Below are 16,950 nucleotides of genomic sequence, written 5' to 3'. Positions count from 1 at the left end.
TAGAACGGGCAAGGATTTATTCTTACGCAAGAATTAATTGTGCACTGTCGGATGACATGCATAGTAAATAAATAGGTTACACTGACCAGTGACATCGCCTGTGCATGGTCTAAATACAAATTTGCAGGGAAAGCCACCCAGGAATGTTTATGCACCAGAACCGAAAACAACAAAATACTCATGCACCAAGTGTTATACGACAAGGTTCTAAAACTCAATATAGATTGAAGGTTATCCACCGGGTATAGTTTTCCATTTGCCCGGAGGTTGGGGGATTGGATTAGCTGAACAGTGGACATTGAGGAAAGCACAGGAGATAAACCTATCATATCGTTGTCAGAATTTGAAAGTGCACTTAAATATCAGCTATATGTTTACAACAAAAATACGGCTGGGAACAGTGGCTGGCAACGTAAGTAGGGTACGTAAGTGCACCCGCACCCCCCCTCCCTCTCTTACCCTCCCCTTCCTCGTCGGTAAATTCAGGCGAGGGGGGTGATGGAGGAGGGAGGCGGGAGTTGCGCACGCATGACTCCTATCCCGCAGCTGACGCTTCTGCTTGCTGTTACAACAACACCCGCTGCTACGGAGAGAAAGTAGAGGAATGGCCACCTGGTCAGGTACACCCATTCTCTCTTATTGTGCGGGAATGCATGTTATTCATGCTTCACTACACACCGGCAAAGCCTCTAACTCTACAACAAAATTGTGTTCGGCACCTGTAGTACACAAAATCATTGCCCCCGAGATATGTACTTTGCAGCGTTGCTTTACAAAGACTCAGAGATGACCATTGATTCAGGTGTGAGCTTTGAAATTTGTTCTAATATGCCAAACACAATAGGTATAGCTGCAAAACTAAGTATAAATAACGAACAAATAATGCAGTTGCACCTAAACCTGTGTGAAAAGCCACGGAAACGTTTTATTTCTAATATAAAATATGACCTGTAGCATAGCACGACACTGCTGCCACCTATATTTTTTTTTTGGTTTAGACTGTAAGCTAACTGTTGCAACAGGTCTCGTTGTACTACAGGAGCACGACCAGCTTCCCGTGAACACATGTGCCTCGCGCTTACATTTTTATCGTGTTGCTAGATATTGTGTGCGTTTATTGTGTGCTTATCGTACTCGACATTCGTCGACTGGGCAATTTCCGCGTGTTGGGGCGTTCTCCTGCCTTGATCCAGTGGCGGATGATAGTCGTCGTTCGTTGCCGCTCAACACAGCCTCATGGGACGCGCAGCTTTGTGTCCGCGCTCAAAAGTGCTTTCTTGCTTCGTTCATCGATTACTCACGTTGATCGAGTGATTCAATATCGAGTGTACTTCCGAAGACAATCCGCGCCCGAGTGTTGGGACAAGCGGCGACCGCGGTTCCACAGGAGGGGAAGCGTGAGCCTTTTGACGAGCCACTATGAAGAGTGCACAGCCAATGCCAAACTTGGGTAAGTTGAAGGTCGCTGAACTACGTAACTTTGTTACTTCATTGCATAATAACTACTACGCAGGAACCGGCGTGTTGGCATAGCGAGGATGAACAACCAGATACCCGATAGGTAGGTATGTTTTGTGCTTTGAGTGCACTTATATACACCATCATAAATTACATGTTTGAAGGATGCGCGTTGCGCTACGCGATCTTATGCTTCGATCATGCAAGCCTCGTGTCGTTGTTCTGTTATTCCTTGACTGTTACTGTACGAGATCATCGCTTGAGAATGTTTCTAGAATCCCTAATCGCCGATAGAAAGTGCTTGCTTTTTAAAACACATGGGTTGTCCCATAATGTTTTCACGGTGTTGCTGCGAGAGTTCACCAAACTCGGTAATAACGCGCAAAGATATCACAAAACTGGGGACATCACAAGACTGGGGACTTGATAGAAAAACACACAGCCCTGACACGCGCACACGATGATGGGTATGTTTTCGTGGTTGCGTCCCCGAGCTTTTCGCGAGAAATCCATGTAGTTGTTTTGTGGTAAGTATTTCAACCTAGCTGCCTCATAAATGTTTAAAGGAGCTCACTTGAAGTAATGTATTTAAGTGAATTGCGTTACGTACTGCTACTAAGTGCATACTCCAGAAAATGCGTACTGAATTTGAAGAAGCACATGTTTATATCAAATAGTGTTATTAGATGAATATGTCAATTAAATTAGGTTAATTAAGCTAACACATGCTACGCTTCGTTGCAATATTGTGTGTTTGAGAAAATATGCGTGAGCTCTTGTTCTGTCATTATATATTTTTTCTTAGCATATTGAAGCGCACGAGGTTCTCTATCACAAATAACTTAGGTTGTGCTCATGTAGTAAGAATGTTGCTTTATTCTGTGGTGCTTCAAGTTATTGTATTTTCACGCTTTTTTTTTTACTCGGCATGGTACCAATATTGCTCTCTTACTTAAATGCATAACCAAGGTTTAGTATGCAGTGATTTTGTGTTTATTTAGCTTTGTAAGGTCATAAATTAAAAGAAAAGGATCTCAGTTCTCATATATGTTTCCAGAAGTTCACAGAAAGTTGGAAAATATTCTCGGTTTTGTGAAGGGCTTACATAACTGAAAATGAAATCAAATTGACAGCTCAACTGTACAAGACAAACTACATGTGAATTCGCTTTAGAGAACCAAAAGTTTGTTTCCTGAATGGCTTACATTCATGATGTAATACAATGTGTATGGCTCGTTCCCACCTCACACCAAGTGCACATGGACCACGCACTCTTTTCATTTTTTTTATATTTCGATAAAAGTGTATCTCGTTTTTGTCATCTGCATCACCCATACGGCTATGTGCATATTCCGGGTAGTGCTTACTGTGTACATGTGTGAATGTTGAACATGCAGTGGCACTCTTTCAATAGTCTGCAAGTGGCTAGTTCACTAATACAGCTGTTCTTATTGCACCCTGATCCCTTCATTGAAGGATCGATCTCTTTAATATATGAATATAGACTTGCCTGAAGACATGTTTGGTACTCACTATCTGTGTGTGGTTGGGTTTGTTTTGCGTGAAAATCAATGTTTTTTTGTGGTATCTGTTATGCATGTATCAGCGATGAGAGCTGTTCATGGCACCGACACAGAGGACAGGTTGCAGTACAAGATAGGAGCATACATCCTGCAAGCCCGGGCAAGCCATAATGAGTGGTAGGCATTTCTTTTCATCACTAGATTGGCACAGTTTGGACACGTAGCACCTATTGAGATACAGCATATACTGGCCTTTAGCTTATGCGTGGGAAAACTATCTTCTGCACTTCAGTGCAATGCATATTATGTAGCTTGCATTCCTTGAACATGGAACGTGGAATAGTTTGTATTGTTGAGTTTGTAATTTTTGAGCATGGGATGTCGCCAGAGTCAACGTTTTGAAACTTGGAGTTCTCTTCATAAAGGGAGCAACTGTTAATTCTTGATGTTGCTATCTTGATGAAGGCAAGTCTACTCGTTCAAGAGTTGTTTGAGGATTTCTTCGTCTCTTCAAGCCTCCTCCATCTTCCACCGAACATCTGTGTTGTTTGTGCTGCCATGAAAGTGTGTGGTGAAACTGTGTGGTGCTGCCATAAAACAAAAAATTCAGGCGTGCGCAGGCACAGCTGCATCGAAGAAAAATAATTATTTCTTTGTTAAAGATAGTGAAGGCACACTAACGCGATCTCAGCCAAGATTATTAATAGTTGCCGACTCAATTTTAATGTAGTAGTTTCGTCGCTGGGCTTACGCACAATAAAATTCATCAAAAAGTGGGAAGCAACCACGCATGCTCCAGTGTTCAGCTAACAAGTCACTACTGCCTTTCTTTATGTTTCAGTGTTCCCTGAGCCTTTCTTTGATACACTGCCCCATTTGCCCCACATAATGCTTATCCCATGATCTGATAAACGATGCCTTCTTTACAGCGCGCATAACGTGTCCTGTGATTCCTATTGCAGCCAAGTGAGTGCCTGGGTTGGAACTTTTTCATAGTTTAGCACGCTTATTTGAGGCCGTGAACACTATGCTGATGATTGCCCGAGCACCAACCGATTTTATATTGTCGGATATCCTGGGCAGGTATGACATAGTGGCAAACATATTTTGGCCATCACGATTAGCAGTTTCTTTGGCCTGGCACCTGGAAGGTGTTTTTTTGAGTAGGGCTTCTGCAGCCAATACAGCAAGGGGAGCACGATATCCTGCTTGCGTCCAGCGAGTCCTTGAAATCAAGCCTCGTCCAAAAGAAATAGGGACAGGATTATTTAGTACAATATGCTAGCACATAAGTTTTTAAATGTTTTAGATATGAGGATGACTGTCTCTTCATTAAATACCACAAAGGTTCTTTCGAATCTGAAGCCACTAACGTATTAACACTGGCACATGATTACTAACACCCGCTGGTGCTTACCCACGAGCATCCAGGCAAGGATTGTACCATATCAGGTTCCTGAATGTACAATTTCATTCGCATAAAAGCTGCATGAGCTAGTCATACGAACTGATGGGAAACAAGCCATTGCTGCCTTTTAGTTTCTCCCACTCAATAATGGTAAAAAGGTGCATTGTCTGACACTGCCTCGACAGTGGCGTAGCGAGGGGGTAGCAGACAGAGCCCATGCCCCCACCCACCCTCCTCCCCGAAATGAATTTCTGCCTATGCCTCTGTGGCTCGCTAACACGGTAAAAATTTCTGTTCCTATTTCTTGTGGACAAGCCTTAATTTCCAAAGAACTCCCCTGACACAAGCAGGATATCCTGTTCACCTTGCTGTATTGGTTGCATATGCCCTACCCAGAAAACCACCTTCCAGTTGCCATGCCAAAAAAAAAGGCAAATCTTGATGGCCGAAAAATGTTTGCCACTATGCCATATCCGCATGTGATATTCAACAATATAAAAATGGTTGGTGCTTGGGATCATCAGCATAGTGTTCATGGCCTCAAATAAGCATGCTAAACTATGGAAAAGCAGCAACCCACATACTCAGAGGAGAGGATTGGCTGCAATAAGAATCACAGGACACTTTACATGCCCTGCAAGGAAGGTACCGTTTATCAGATACCCCTATCATGGGGTAAGCATTATGGAGGGCAAATGGGACATCATCTCAAGGAAATCTTCTTTGCATTGCAACAATGTAAAGAAAGGCAGGGATTGCCGGTTTGCCAAAGAGTAAAGAAACTATACTGCATTGATCATTGAATCAGCAAGTATTCATATTCTCGAGATTGCGTTAGTGTGTCATTACACTATTTGTCAAAGAAAGAACTATTTTTCCTGGCCACAGCTGTGCCTGCGCATGTTGAAGTTTTTCTTTTTAAATTATAAATATGTGTGATCTGAGTCCAAAAAACACTTAAAAGTTAGCGCCTATCTGTGTCCCTTCTTGTCCTGTCTTCACTAGTCTGCGATAAGCATAATGGTTTCAATGTTATGCGTACCCACGTGTTCTTGCATTGATAACGTCATCTGCAGGCATTTACAAACAGCAAAAGGCAATGAAACATATGGGTGATTCCACGTAAGATCGAAAAAAACGATGGCTGGTCGACCTCCTAAATTTATTTCAAAATTTTAAATATTATTGCCTGATGAGTGGAAAGAAGAGATCCGCAATTTGTTTTGCCGCCAAAAATTTTTTCGAAGCACAGGAAATCAATAACGACGAGAAGGTGGAGTGGAGCGCTCATCCGCTCTGCTGTTTTGGCAAACTTTCGTTGTGAATTGCACAAAATATATTAAAGTTAGGTAGCTGAAATTTATTTACCTAAATATATGCATGTTTTTGCTTCTGGTCAGGTATTTTTAGTTTTTGTGTGTAGTGTAGATGGTTTTATAAAAACCTCAAAAATGGCACAATTTGCAAAATTTTCTTTACATTGAAGCTCTTTATCTCAAAATCGCCTAGTAGCAGAGCTACAAAATTCCGCATTACGTTCTTCGCATGCTTATCTACCAAACTGCCAAATCTTGTATTTATATAACTTTTCAGTAAAGAGATATGATCGGGCTAAGTTCAAGAAAACACCGAACAATGGAAACTTCTGACGACAATTAAAAAAAAAACCATTTTTTAAATTTCTTAAACTTTGTCCACTTATTCTCCTTCACATCAGCTTTGACAATCATTAAAAACATGTTGCATAATGTCGTTGCACTAATAGTTACGGCCCCTCCAATGAGACCCTTAAAGCAAGGATGGGCAATTCCGACTTCTTGCCCAGCAAGTGTATAAAATGCAGGCAGGATTGAATTTCTTTTTATTAAAAGGCCAGCACATACCTCAAAAGGTGTCGCCGGCACTGAAGACGTTAATTTTGAAAATATTTGGTCACTGCAGCGGCCACGAGCGCGGTGCTACCGATCAGGCGCGCGCGCACCCGAGATGCTCGTTGTAAGAGACGGCGCAGTGAGAGCTCGTTTTCGCGTCCTCAGACCGATTGAGTTCGAAACAGCAACACCTCTCGGGTGACTTGAACGCACGTGCACCGGTAGTCGCAGTGATCTGGTTAATTGCGTCGATTTCTTTTTCAGAGGGCATAAGAATGTCATCGTTAAACTGTGCGTTCCGTGAAGATCTTTCATTGCAGTGGTAGCAATAGCACGCGTAGCACAAGTAGTCCGTCTCATTGACAGTCACTGATCTTTCGGGCGTTAAACGTTCCTTCAAAGCATTTATGTCTAGGTCGGTAACTCTGCGAAATTTTGGCTTCTTTGCAATAATTAAAGGAGTACTGACACAATTTTAAGACATCGCAAAAGGGACATTTTTTGCTTCGTTGGTATGCAGTGTCCACGCTGTCCACACACTGGAGCCGGAGAACACGTATAAAATATTTCAATTTGACTTTGAAGTTTTCGTCGCTGAGCAAGACAGTTCCTCCGAGTTCGCGAGTTCTGCGTCCTGCATGCAGCCTAAATCGTAGAAATCACTGTCAGGGTCACTGGACGACAATTCACTCATCTTTGTCTATTCCACCACGAGCAGATGACGGATTTCCCGCTAGTACGTCGCGAGTTTCTGTATCTCCGTGACGTCATACTGCTATGAAACGACACTGAGAAACCACCCCCTCGATATCGACACCGAAAGTGTCTTTTTAAGGTGGCGCTAATTAAAATATATAGGATGCATTCCCAGGCACCACAATAGTCGTTTTACGTTTCTCGACACCAGTATTTTATTTAGAGCAACAATCCGAAATTTTTTAAAATTCGTGTCAGTACTCCTTTAAGCTTCTTGTGCTTCGAAAGGTAGTCTCCACAATACACTCATTCCGAGCTATACTTTCTTGCCATGAGACGCACAGGAGGAGTAGAGTAAGAGCAAAGCACAAGAACTATCCGAGCCGAATGAAGTGTGAACAGCGCTCTGAACGCGCGGCTAGTTCAGGCCGTCTGCTGCCGACATCTAAGATAGGCAAGCGCATCCGGTTACCGATAGTTTTGCTTTTCTTTCCTTTGACAATCCATATTTTGCTTTGCCACTGGAGCACCACGTTCATGCTTTCCACTGATCGCAACTGGCGCAGCGCAGTTTCTGTGGCAGCAGCGTGCGTGAAGCGAGCGCTCATATCTCCCTTATAGAGTTTTCATCTTGCTTCCATCTCCGCCGTGTTATCAGCGCCTAGCTGAGATGCGAACAGAGGGCGGATAGAATAGCGAAGCTCCAGTGCACGTGCGTTTCAAGTCACCCGAGAGGTGTTGCTGTTTCGAACTCAATCGGTCTGAGGACGCGAGAACGAGCTCTCACTGCGCCGTCTCTTACAACGAGCATCTCGGGTGCGCGCGCGCCTGCTCGGTAGCTCCGCGCTCGTGGCCGCTGCAGTGACCAAATAATTTCAAAATTAACGTCTTCAGTGCCGGCGACACCTTTTTCGGTACTGTTGGTCTTTTAATATAAAGAAATTCAATCCTGCCTTCATTTTATGCACTTGCTGGGCAAGAAGTCGGAATTGCCCATCCTTGCCTAAAGCCTGTTTCACATGCGAGCGACTGAGCGGCGGGGCCCGCGGCGATTGAGCGGCGACAGGACGCTCGCACGTGGCTTCGTTTCACATGCACCGCTTTTGCGCGGCGCGCGCCTCTGCGATGCGCAGTGATGGCTGTGGAAAGCGCCCGTTACCCGCGGGTTTCCTTTCTCCGAGTTCGCTTCTTTTGGTGCACTTGGGTTGCGAGTTTCACCAGCCTTCTACTTCGGTGCTCGATTTTCACGCGCCTAAACCTTGAATGACGAAAATGTGCAGTGTATCAGAGTGCAATTAAACAACTTCAGTAGTCACGTTTATTTCTGTTACAGCTTACTTTTTTTACCACGCAAGTCTTCTCGCACGCTCATACACTTGGCCATGGAAAAGCAAAAAAAAAAAAAAAAAATGGTTTTTGTGGTTTTAAGCTTTCAGAGTGCTTTCGGTGGCTTTTGCTCTCGAATGCCGCAAGGCGTTGGTGCGCCGTCTGGGCCGGCAACCATTGCAAACCCACAATGTCGTCGTCTGGGGAGCTCGCATTTGTCGTCTTCGGGGTACGTGACCATTGAAGAAAAGAAAAAGAAAACAGTAAACTATTCGAACGTGCTGGGTCAGAGTAGCAAAAAAAAAAAAAACTGAAACATGCGACCAACAAGTGCGCAGTGCCGTAGGGTCCCCCTGTACGGACCTGTGTTGGTGCCACGATTCTATAAAGATACAAAAGAACAAAATGACACGTGCAAACGATTTGTCTGCTTTGATGGAAGCGCAGTAGAGAACAACAAAACGAAAAGAAAGGCGTTTCTACACTGCCAGCTCGTTACAGCGAATGTCGTCTGCTAGGAAACCGAGTTCCTCCTGGCGCACGCGCCCGCTCCTCGACTCCGCCCCTGCAATCACGTGCTCCCACGTCACTGCTCTCCCATTGGGTGACCTTGGGCAGCCACTCTGGCGCTAGCGAATTTTTCCAACTCCGGCGATCTTGATCGCGCGTCCACTGGTCGCTCTAAAAAACAGGTTTTTTAGAGCGACCAGTGGACGCTCGCAACGCCAGCGATCGAGATCGCCGGAGTTGGAAAAATTCGCTAGCGGCAGCGGCGGCAGCGCGTCTGCCCAAGGTCAACCAATGATCAACCAATGGGAGAGCAGTGACGTGCGGAGCACGTGACTGCAGGGGTGGAGTTGAGGAACGGGTGCGCGCGCGCCGGGAGGAACTCGGTTTGCTAGCAGACGACATCCGCAGCAACGAGCTGGCAGTGTAGAAGTGCCGTTCTTTTCCTTTTGTTGTCCTCTACGGCGCTTCCGTCAAAGCAGACAAATCGTTTGCACGTGTCATTTTGTTCTTTTGCATTTTTATCGAATCGTGGCACCAACATAGGTCCGGTCAGAGGGACCCTACCGCACTCCGCACTTGTAGCTCGCAGCACATGCTGCTGTTTTTTCTTGTTTACCACTCTGGCCCAGCACGTTCGAAAAGTTTGCTGTTTTCTTTTTTTGAATGGTCACGGACCCCGATGACGACAAGTGCCGCCGCCTCTTTACTGGAATGCCCATGGGCAAAAAGAGGGACGAGCTCCTTCACAAACACACAATATCGTCGACTGGGCCGCTTCATCTGGTTGCCGGCCCAGACGGCGCATCAACGCCTCGCGGCATTCGAGAGCAAAAGCCACCGAAAGCCCCGTGAAAGCTTAAAAACACAAAAGCCAATTCTTTCTTTTGCTTTTCCATGGCCAAGTGTATGTGCGTGCAACATGACTTGCGTGGTAAAAAAATAAAGCTGGAACAGAAATAAACGTGACTACTGAAGTTGTTTAATTGCACTCTGATACACTGCACATTTTCATCATTCAAGGTCTAGGCGCGTGAAAATCGATCACCGAAGTAGAAGGCTGGTGAAACTTGCAACCTAAGCGCACCAAAACAAACGAGCCCGGAGAAAGGAAACCCGCGGATAACGGGCGGTTCCCACAACCATCACTGCGCTTCGCAGAGGCGCGCGCCGCGCAAAAGCGGCGCATGTGAAACGAAGCCGCATCCGAGCGTCCTGCTGCCGCTCGATCGCCGCGGGCCCCGCCGCTCGGTCGCTCGCATGTGAAACAGGCTTAAGGGTCTCATTGGAGGGGCCGTAACTATTAGTGCAACGACATTATGCAACATGTTTTTAATGATTGTGAAAGCTGATGTGGAGGAGAATAAGTGGACAAAGTTTAAGAAATTTAAAAAATGGGTTCTTTTTTTTAATTGTCGTCAGAAGTTTCCATTGTTCGGTGTTTTCTTGAACTTAGCCCGATCATATCTCTTTACTGAAAAGTTATATAAATACAAGATTTGGAAGTTTGGTAGATAAGCATGTGAAGAACGTAATGCGGAATTTTTGTAGCTCTGCTACGAGGCGTTTTTGAGATAAAGACCTTCAAAGTAAAGAAAATTTTGCCAATTGGGCCATTTTTGAGGTTTTTTATAAAAACATCTACACTACACACAAAAACTAAAAATACCTGAGCAGAAGCAAAAACGTGCATATATTTAGGTAAATAAATTTCAGCTACCTAACTTTAATATATTTTGTGCAATTCATAACGCAAGTTGGCCAAAACAGCAGAGCGGATGAGCGCTCCACTCCACCTCCTCGTCGTTATTGATTTCCTGTGCTTCGAAAAAATTTTTGGCGGCAAGACAAATTGCGGATCTCTTCTTTCCACTCATCAGGCAATAATATATAAAATTTTGAAATAAATTTGAGAGGTCGACCAGCCATCGATTGTTCGATCTTACGTGGAATCACCCATATATATTTTGCCACTATATTATCAAGTGATACAAAACTGACTCATGCAAAGCTCTAGGACACACTTTCGCAGTGCATTCCAATGCTCTATTTCTCTATGTGGTGGGCCTTAATATTCGCTCTTCTGACCTTACTGCTATTTATGAACAGATTTATGGTATTTTTATAGGTTGTGGTGCAACCTAGTTTTGTGCAGCATCTTGCAACATGCGACTACTTATTTCCTTCTAACAAAGCCTTGTTGTCAAATAATCGATAAGCCTGAGAGTGATAACCTGTATCGGAGAGAGCCTTCATTAGAAGGCAGGGCATACCCATATGTTTCATCACATTGTTTGGAACATGATCCCACCACATCTATAAAGGTACCATAAATCTGTACATCACACGGTTCATGAGACAGATTGAGCCCTACCACACAAAGATATGTGTAATGCACTGTATGATGATGCCTTGAATAGCCTTGTTTGACAGCAAAGGTCAACTGTTCATTAAATTCATACTACGGTGGAAGGGCGTACCTTTTAGCAATACTTGTTACTGGGCATGTTGGTACATACTCAGGAGGGAGCATGAGATAATAAACGGACAGTGCTCCTTGCTTCTCTCCTGGATATACATTTGATTACTGCATTTTACTGTTTGTACATGCACTGTAAATGATGTTATCTCTGTGAAGACACTTGGGTTCAGGTGATATTTTAAGCATCTGCGCGATTTCTAGAAAAGTTAGTTGTGAGTTCAGCACTGCTTTGTGCTCTTTTCTTGAGTAGCTGTGCTATCCTGTCAAGATGTTTAATAAGTAACAACACACTCGAATGTGAATTCTTCTTTGTGGCAAAACAGTGCAGACAACGGGATGAAGAACATACAGGGCACAGAGCTGGCTATCAACTGATTTCTTTATTGGGAAGACAGAGAATCTGTAGGCAGGCGAGCAAAAATTGAAAAATGGCACATACGTTATCAAGTGACTCGGCCCCTGGCATTACTATCAATTCTGATAGGGTTTACAAGATGCGACAAAAACAGATTTCATTATAACGTAAAGACGAGCAAAAAATGGCAAAAAAGAACGATGACATGGTGGTCAGTACCAAACCGATTAAAACCGCTAAAATCTGACATTCATAAATCAACAAAAACGAAGAACCAGAGTCCAATCAAACAGAAAACAAAAACATGTGACAACAAGCCAGGCCCATAGCCAGGGGGGGGGGGGGGGCTAGGGGGTTCGCCTCCCCCCCCCCCCCCCCCCCCGGAATTTTGAAGACACATGGTGTTTTATCGAAAATAAATCATGAAAATAGGCGTTTTTCTCAAATAGTCAAGGCTTTCAACAAGTGCCACCCCCCGAAAAAAATTCCTGGCTATGGGCCTGCAACAAGCGTAGTGATCACAATTGAGGCTCAAGGTAGCTAATTTCTTTGTCAAAGAGTGCTAGTGATGGCGCGCTAACGCAAGCTGCTCCTCTTTTGTGAATTATGTGCGCCTCACAAATTTTGTGTGCACATTTATCTCGATATTTCGTGAGAACTTGCACATTGTCAAGCAAAGGGGAGCAGCCGCATGATGTACAATGCCAGGTTACTGCCTGTTGTTGCTTCTCACGCATTCTGTCATTTATGCACCGTCCGGTATGTCCTACATATGATTTTCCGCATGATAATGGAATGTCATAAACGACGTTCTTCACGCATTCAATGAAACGATTTCTGTGCTTCTTGTCACAGCAAGAGGAGATTGTTTCATCACTGTTCACTAGCCTGCATAGGGAGGCCAGACGGTTTGGGGCGGAGAACAAAACTCGTACGCCTACTCTGCCGGCAGTCTTCTTCAACCTATGAGAGAAACTTTGAATGTAGGGAACGACAGCCAAGCGAGAGCGAGTGTGCTCGTTTGGCCTGTTATTTCTTGTCATTCTAAGAGTGACCAGCAGCTTTTCTGCTGGGGAGCTCAAAAGAGCACTAGGGAACCCCGCGCTCCTCGAGCGTTCCACCTGAATCATAAACTTGTTTCCGTCCACTGAGGGCATGATCGGACGAGGACGTTTCTGATGTTGGAATAGCCTATTCCTCTTTTAACTAGCTTAGATTACGCAGAAGGATACGGAAGCGAATTCTTCTGAGACCAAGGAAAATAACTCCAGCAGCTGTGGTATTCATGGACTACGAGCAGCAAATACAAGAACCTCTGCTGTCCTTGTACAGGTACTTCTTTAGTGGTTTGAAAATCTCGGAGGTTCTGAGAAGCGCCCTCGTCTGATCATGCCCTCATCGAACAGAAACAAGTTTATGATTCAGGTGAAACGCTTGAGGAGCGCAGGGTTCCCCAGCACTCTTTAAAGCTCCCTAGCTGAAAAGCTCCTGGTCACTCTTAGAACGACAAGAAATAACACGCCAAATGAGCACACTCGCTCTCGCTTGGCTGTCGTTCCCTACATTCAAAGTTTCTCTCATAGGTTGAAGAAGGCAGCCGGCAGAGTAGGCGTACGAGTTTTGTTCTCCGCCCCAAACCGTCTGGCCTCCCTATGCAGGCTAGTGAACAGGGATGAAACAATCTCCTCTTGCTGTGACAAGAAGCACAGAAATCGTTTCGTTGAATGCGTGAAGAACGTCGTTTATGACATTCCATTATCATGCGGAAAATCATATGTAGGACATACCGCACGGTGCATAAATGACAGAATGCGTGAGAAGCAACAACAGGCAGTAACCTGGCATTGTACATCATGCGGCTGCTCCCCTTTGCTTGACAATGTGCAAGTTCTCACGAAATATCGAGATCAATGTGCACACAAAATTTGTGAGGCGCACATTTCACAAAAGGGGAGCAGCTTGCGTTAGTGCGCCATCACTAGCACTCTTTGACGAAGAAATTAGGTGCCATGAGCCTCAATTGTGATCACTAAGCTTGTTGTCACATGCTTTTGTTTTCTTGTTTTGTATCCTGTTTTATTGTTCGTGGTTGCAGTTTTCTAGCCTTGCTGTCACTTGCAAACCTTTCTTTTGCAGACCCCGGTTCATGGTTTTTGTTGATTTATGAGTGTCGGATTTTAGCGGTTTTAATCAGTTTCGTACCAACCGCCATGTCATCGTTCTTTCTTGCCATTTTTTGCTCGTGTTTACGTTTTAATGAAATCTGCTTTTGTCACACCTTGTAAACCCTTATGAAATTGATAGTAATGCCGGCCGGCTGAATCACTTGATAGCGTTTGTGCCATTTTTCGATTTTTGTTTGCCTGCCTATATATTCTCTGCCTTTCCAATAAAGAAATCAATTGATAGTTTGCGCTGTGTCCTGTATGTTCTTTGTCCTGTTGTCTGCACTGTTTTGCCACAATGTTCATGAACCAACTAGCCCACCTGTATCCTCTTGTAGATTCTTCTGTTGTTTGTAAAAGAGAGGTGATCAAATTCATGACTATGCAATATTTGCAAGCTGATATTGTAAGTGTGTACTCTTAAGCATGGAACCACGAAAAAATATTTCCATTTTCATAAAACTTTTGTGACCTGTTCAAGGTACCTGGTGAATATACCTTTGGCTTGCTTCCTCTAATGCTCTATTTCTAAATTTTTGTAGAAATGGTTCGTAACCTGTTGCAACATGCATATTGATAAAATATATTGTAGGTTGTTAAAGAAACCACCATTTTATCATTCTTCTGACTAGAATTTAGCATTTGTGTTGCTGTATCACCAAGATGCAGCTCCACATTCCACGTGCCTATTGCTCAAATGCACCTTGCACAAGCTGAGCATGAGCTACAAATTGCTCTGTGATAGTTTTGTTTAAAACAATCAAGTGGAATAGGCCTACTGATGAACCCAGGAGTCATGCATGGAGTACCATTTGAGTAGCGAAAGGACGCTATTATGCAACGTTACATCAAAGAAGCTGACCAAGCTAATTGGTCTGCATATGATAGCTGACCTATCTATTACACCACAGCTCTAAGAAGTGCTGTATAGTGGTTTGTTTTCTTATGTTTTTGATCAAAGCAGCACGAAGCCGGGGCTATGGGGTTGGACATTGAATACACATTGATCATTCAAATAAAATGGTAAAAATGATATCACTATTTCGAAACGGAAAGTCATCAGTCATAAATTGCAGCATCTTTTGTGTTGTGCTAAGCTGTTCACTTCAGTGCCAAACTACATTTTCACACTCTCTTGCAGGTTTCAAATACAGCAACTGTACCACAACAGTGCAGCGCAGGAGATCCTATCATCAGTGCCGCGTCGAGAAATTAAATAAAAAAGCGCTTACTCCTGGAAACTGCTCGTATCGTCTTATTGGTTTGTTTGTTATTATAAAACTGCACTTTCATGAGAATTGAATGAACTAGCCCCATTTATTGTCCCATTGAAACTAAATAAATTGTCAATGTAGAGCTTGTTTCGAAATGCCTGCATCATAGGCCTATAAGATTACTTATTGGCTTCAAAATGCTCTTACATGTAAAGAACGCTGTTGATGTAGTCATTGCAGGAAATGGTCTGCTGATATTTTTGTTACAAAGCTCTAAAGCGTACACACTTTCTTATTGTTAACCACAAAAAGATTTATTGAACTGTGTGCAGCAAACATGCTGTTGCAGGCATAAGGCTGCAATACGCTGAAACTCGTGCGTCAGAATTCTACACACTAACAGCAGCCAATTCCTTGTAGACCCTAATTAGGTGTGGATTAGACTGGCATAAGACAGTTTAATGATTCCGATGTCTAAAGACATTGGTGTCTTTATTGAAATACATTAAATTTTTTTATAAGGGATATATTCTGTGAGATTAGCTGATGCATGCTCCTTGTATTAAGTAAGATGCAAGTTTTCTAGTTCATGAAGTTGACCGACGTTGCCAGATGGTGTAGCAAGTTTTCATCAATAGTTGCTGCAAATAGCTAACATTCACGGTGGAAGTTTGCTAACTTTCAAATACTATTTTCCTGCATTCAGTAACTAAGTAGTAACCATCATGGTAGTAATGTTACTAGCTTAGCTTACTACCTTCCAATAAGTAGTAATGGGAACTAGTAACCGTCATGGTAGTAAATTTACTAACTTTCTGTTACTACCTTCTGGCATGTAGTAACTGCAGGTAGTAAATTTACTAACTTTCTGTTACTACCTTCTGGTATGTAGTAACTGCAGGTAGTAAATGACATGGTAGTAACTTTACTACCTTGCCGTTTACTACCTGCAGTTACTACTTAGGTAGTGAATGTTGTGACAGCAATTTACTACCTCAAAGTTAGTAAGTAGCACTACCTTTTTTTTAAGAGTGTACTTTATCTCTGCCTTATTTACCGCAATGGAAGGCTTTGCCACACAGTCATCTCCCGCTTTAAAAATGAAAAAAGCCTCAACGATCTCACGCGCCGTCTGGTCCATATGACGTGCGAGCACTTTCGCATCAGACAAGCGAGGAGTACACCTACAACTCACGGCAGTGCAGGGCCAAATTAGACGACAGCCCTGTTCTTTTTCCTGTAACGGCAGGCACCCAAGATAGTTAGAGACATCACTTGTGAGAGCAAGTAACAAAATTAAATTAATTACCTTTTTAATTAGGGGAGTTAGGCGGTTATGTCAAATGGGAGCAATGAAGTCCTTCACGCAGAGAACCCATCGCAGCTACGAGATATAGAAAAAGCGGCCTCTAGTATAATTATTGTGGCACAATCAAACTGATTGAAATTCCACGGCGAAACCAAAACCGAAGCACCGATGAGCGCAACAAGTAGACGACCAAGAATGACGTCACTGTTCGAAACAACGATTACAGAGGTGTAGTTCTTCCACGTTCGTTACGGTATGTGCGCCGCCGCCCGCCGCGGTGGTCTAGTGGTTATGGTTCGAGCGCTGACCCGAAGGTCGCGGGATCGAATCCTGGCCACGGCGGCCGCATTTTCTGATAGAGGCGAAAATGCTTGAGGCCCGTGTACTTAGATTTAGGTGCACGTTAAACAACACCAGGTGGTCGAAATTTCCGGAGCCCTCCACTACGGCGTCTCTCACAATCAATCAATCAATCAATCAATCAATCAATCAATCAATCAATCAATCAATCAATCAATCAAAGAACTTTAGTTTCACCAAAAACAAAAAAATATCGTGGTTTTGGGACGTTAAACCGCAAAAATTATAATTATTAATAATTATTAAGGTATGTGCGCCACGCATGCTATCATTGCA

General features: G+C 43.7%; 1 protein-coding gene and 1 long non-coding RNA gene across 3 annotated transcripts in view; one reads left to right on the top strand and one right to left on the bottom strand.

Moving 5' to 3' along the window:
* The window catches only part of LOC119399534 (protein kinase C, brain isozyme), a 204,679-nt gene that overhangs the window by 135,486 nt on the left and 52,243 nt on the right, over positions 1-16,950 (bottom strand). The window lies entirely within an intron of this gene.
* LOC125759314 (uncharacterized) lies at positions 1,493-14,999 on the top strand. The gene is made up of 3 exons (XR_007416879.1): positions 1,493-1,561; positions 3,065-3,158; positions 14,933-14,999. It is a non-coding gene; the product is annotated as an uncharacterized LOC125759314 (long non-coding RNA).

Source organism: Rhipicephalus sanguineus, chromosome 7 (genome assembly GCF_013339695.2).
Source record: "Rhipicephalus sanguineus isolate Rsan-2018 chromosome 7, BIME_Rsan_1.4, whole genome shotgun sequence".
Taxonomy (NCBI): Eukaryota; Metazoa; Arthropoda; class Arachnida; order Ixodida; family Ixodidae; genus Rhipicephalus; species Rhipicephalus sanguineus.
This window is presented reverse-complemented; position numbering and strand designations above follow the sequence as displayed.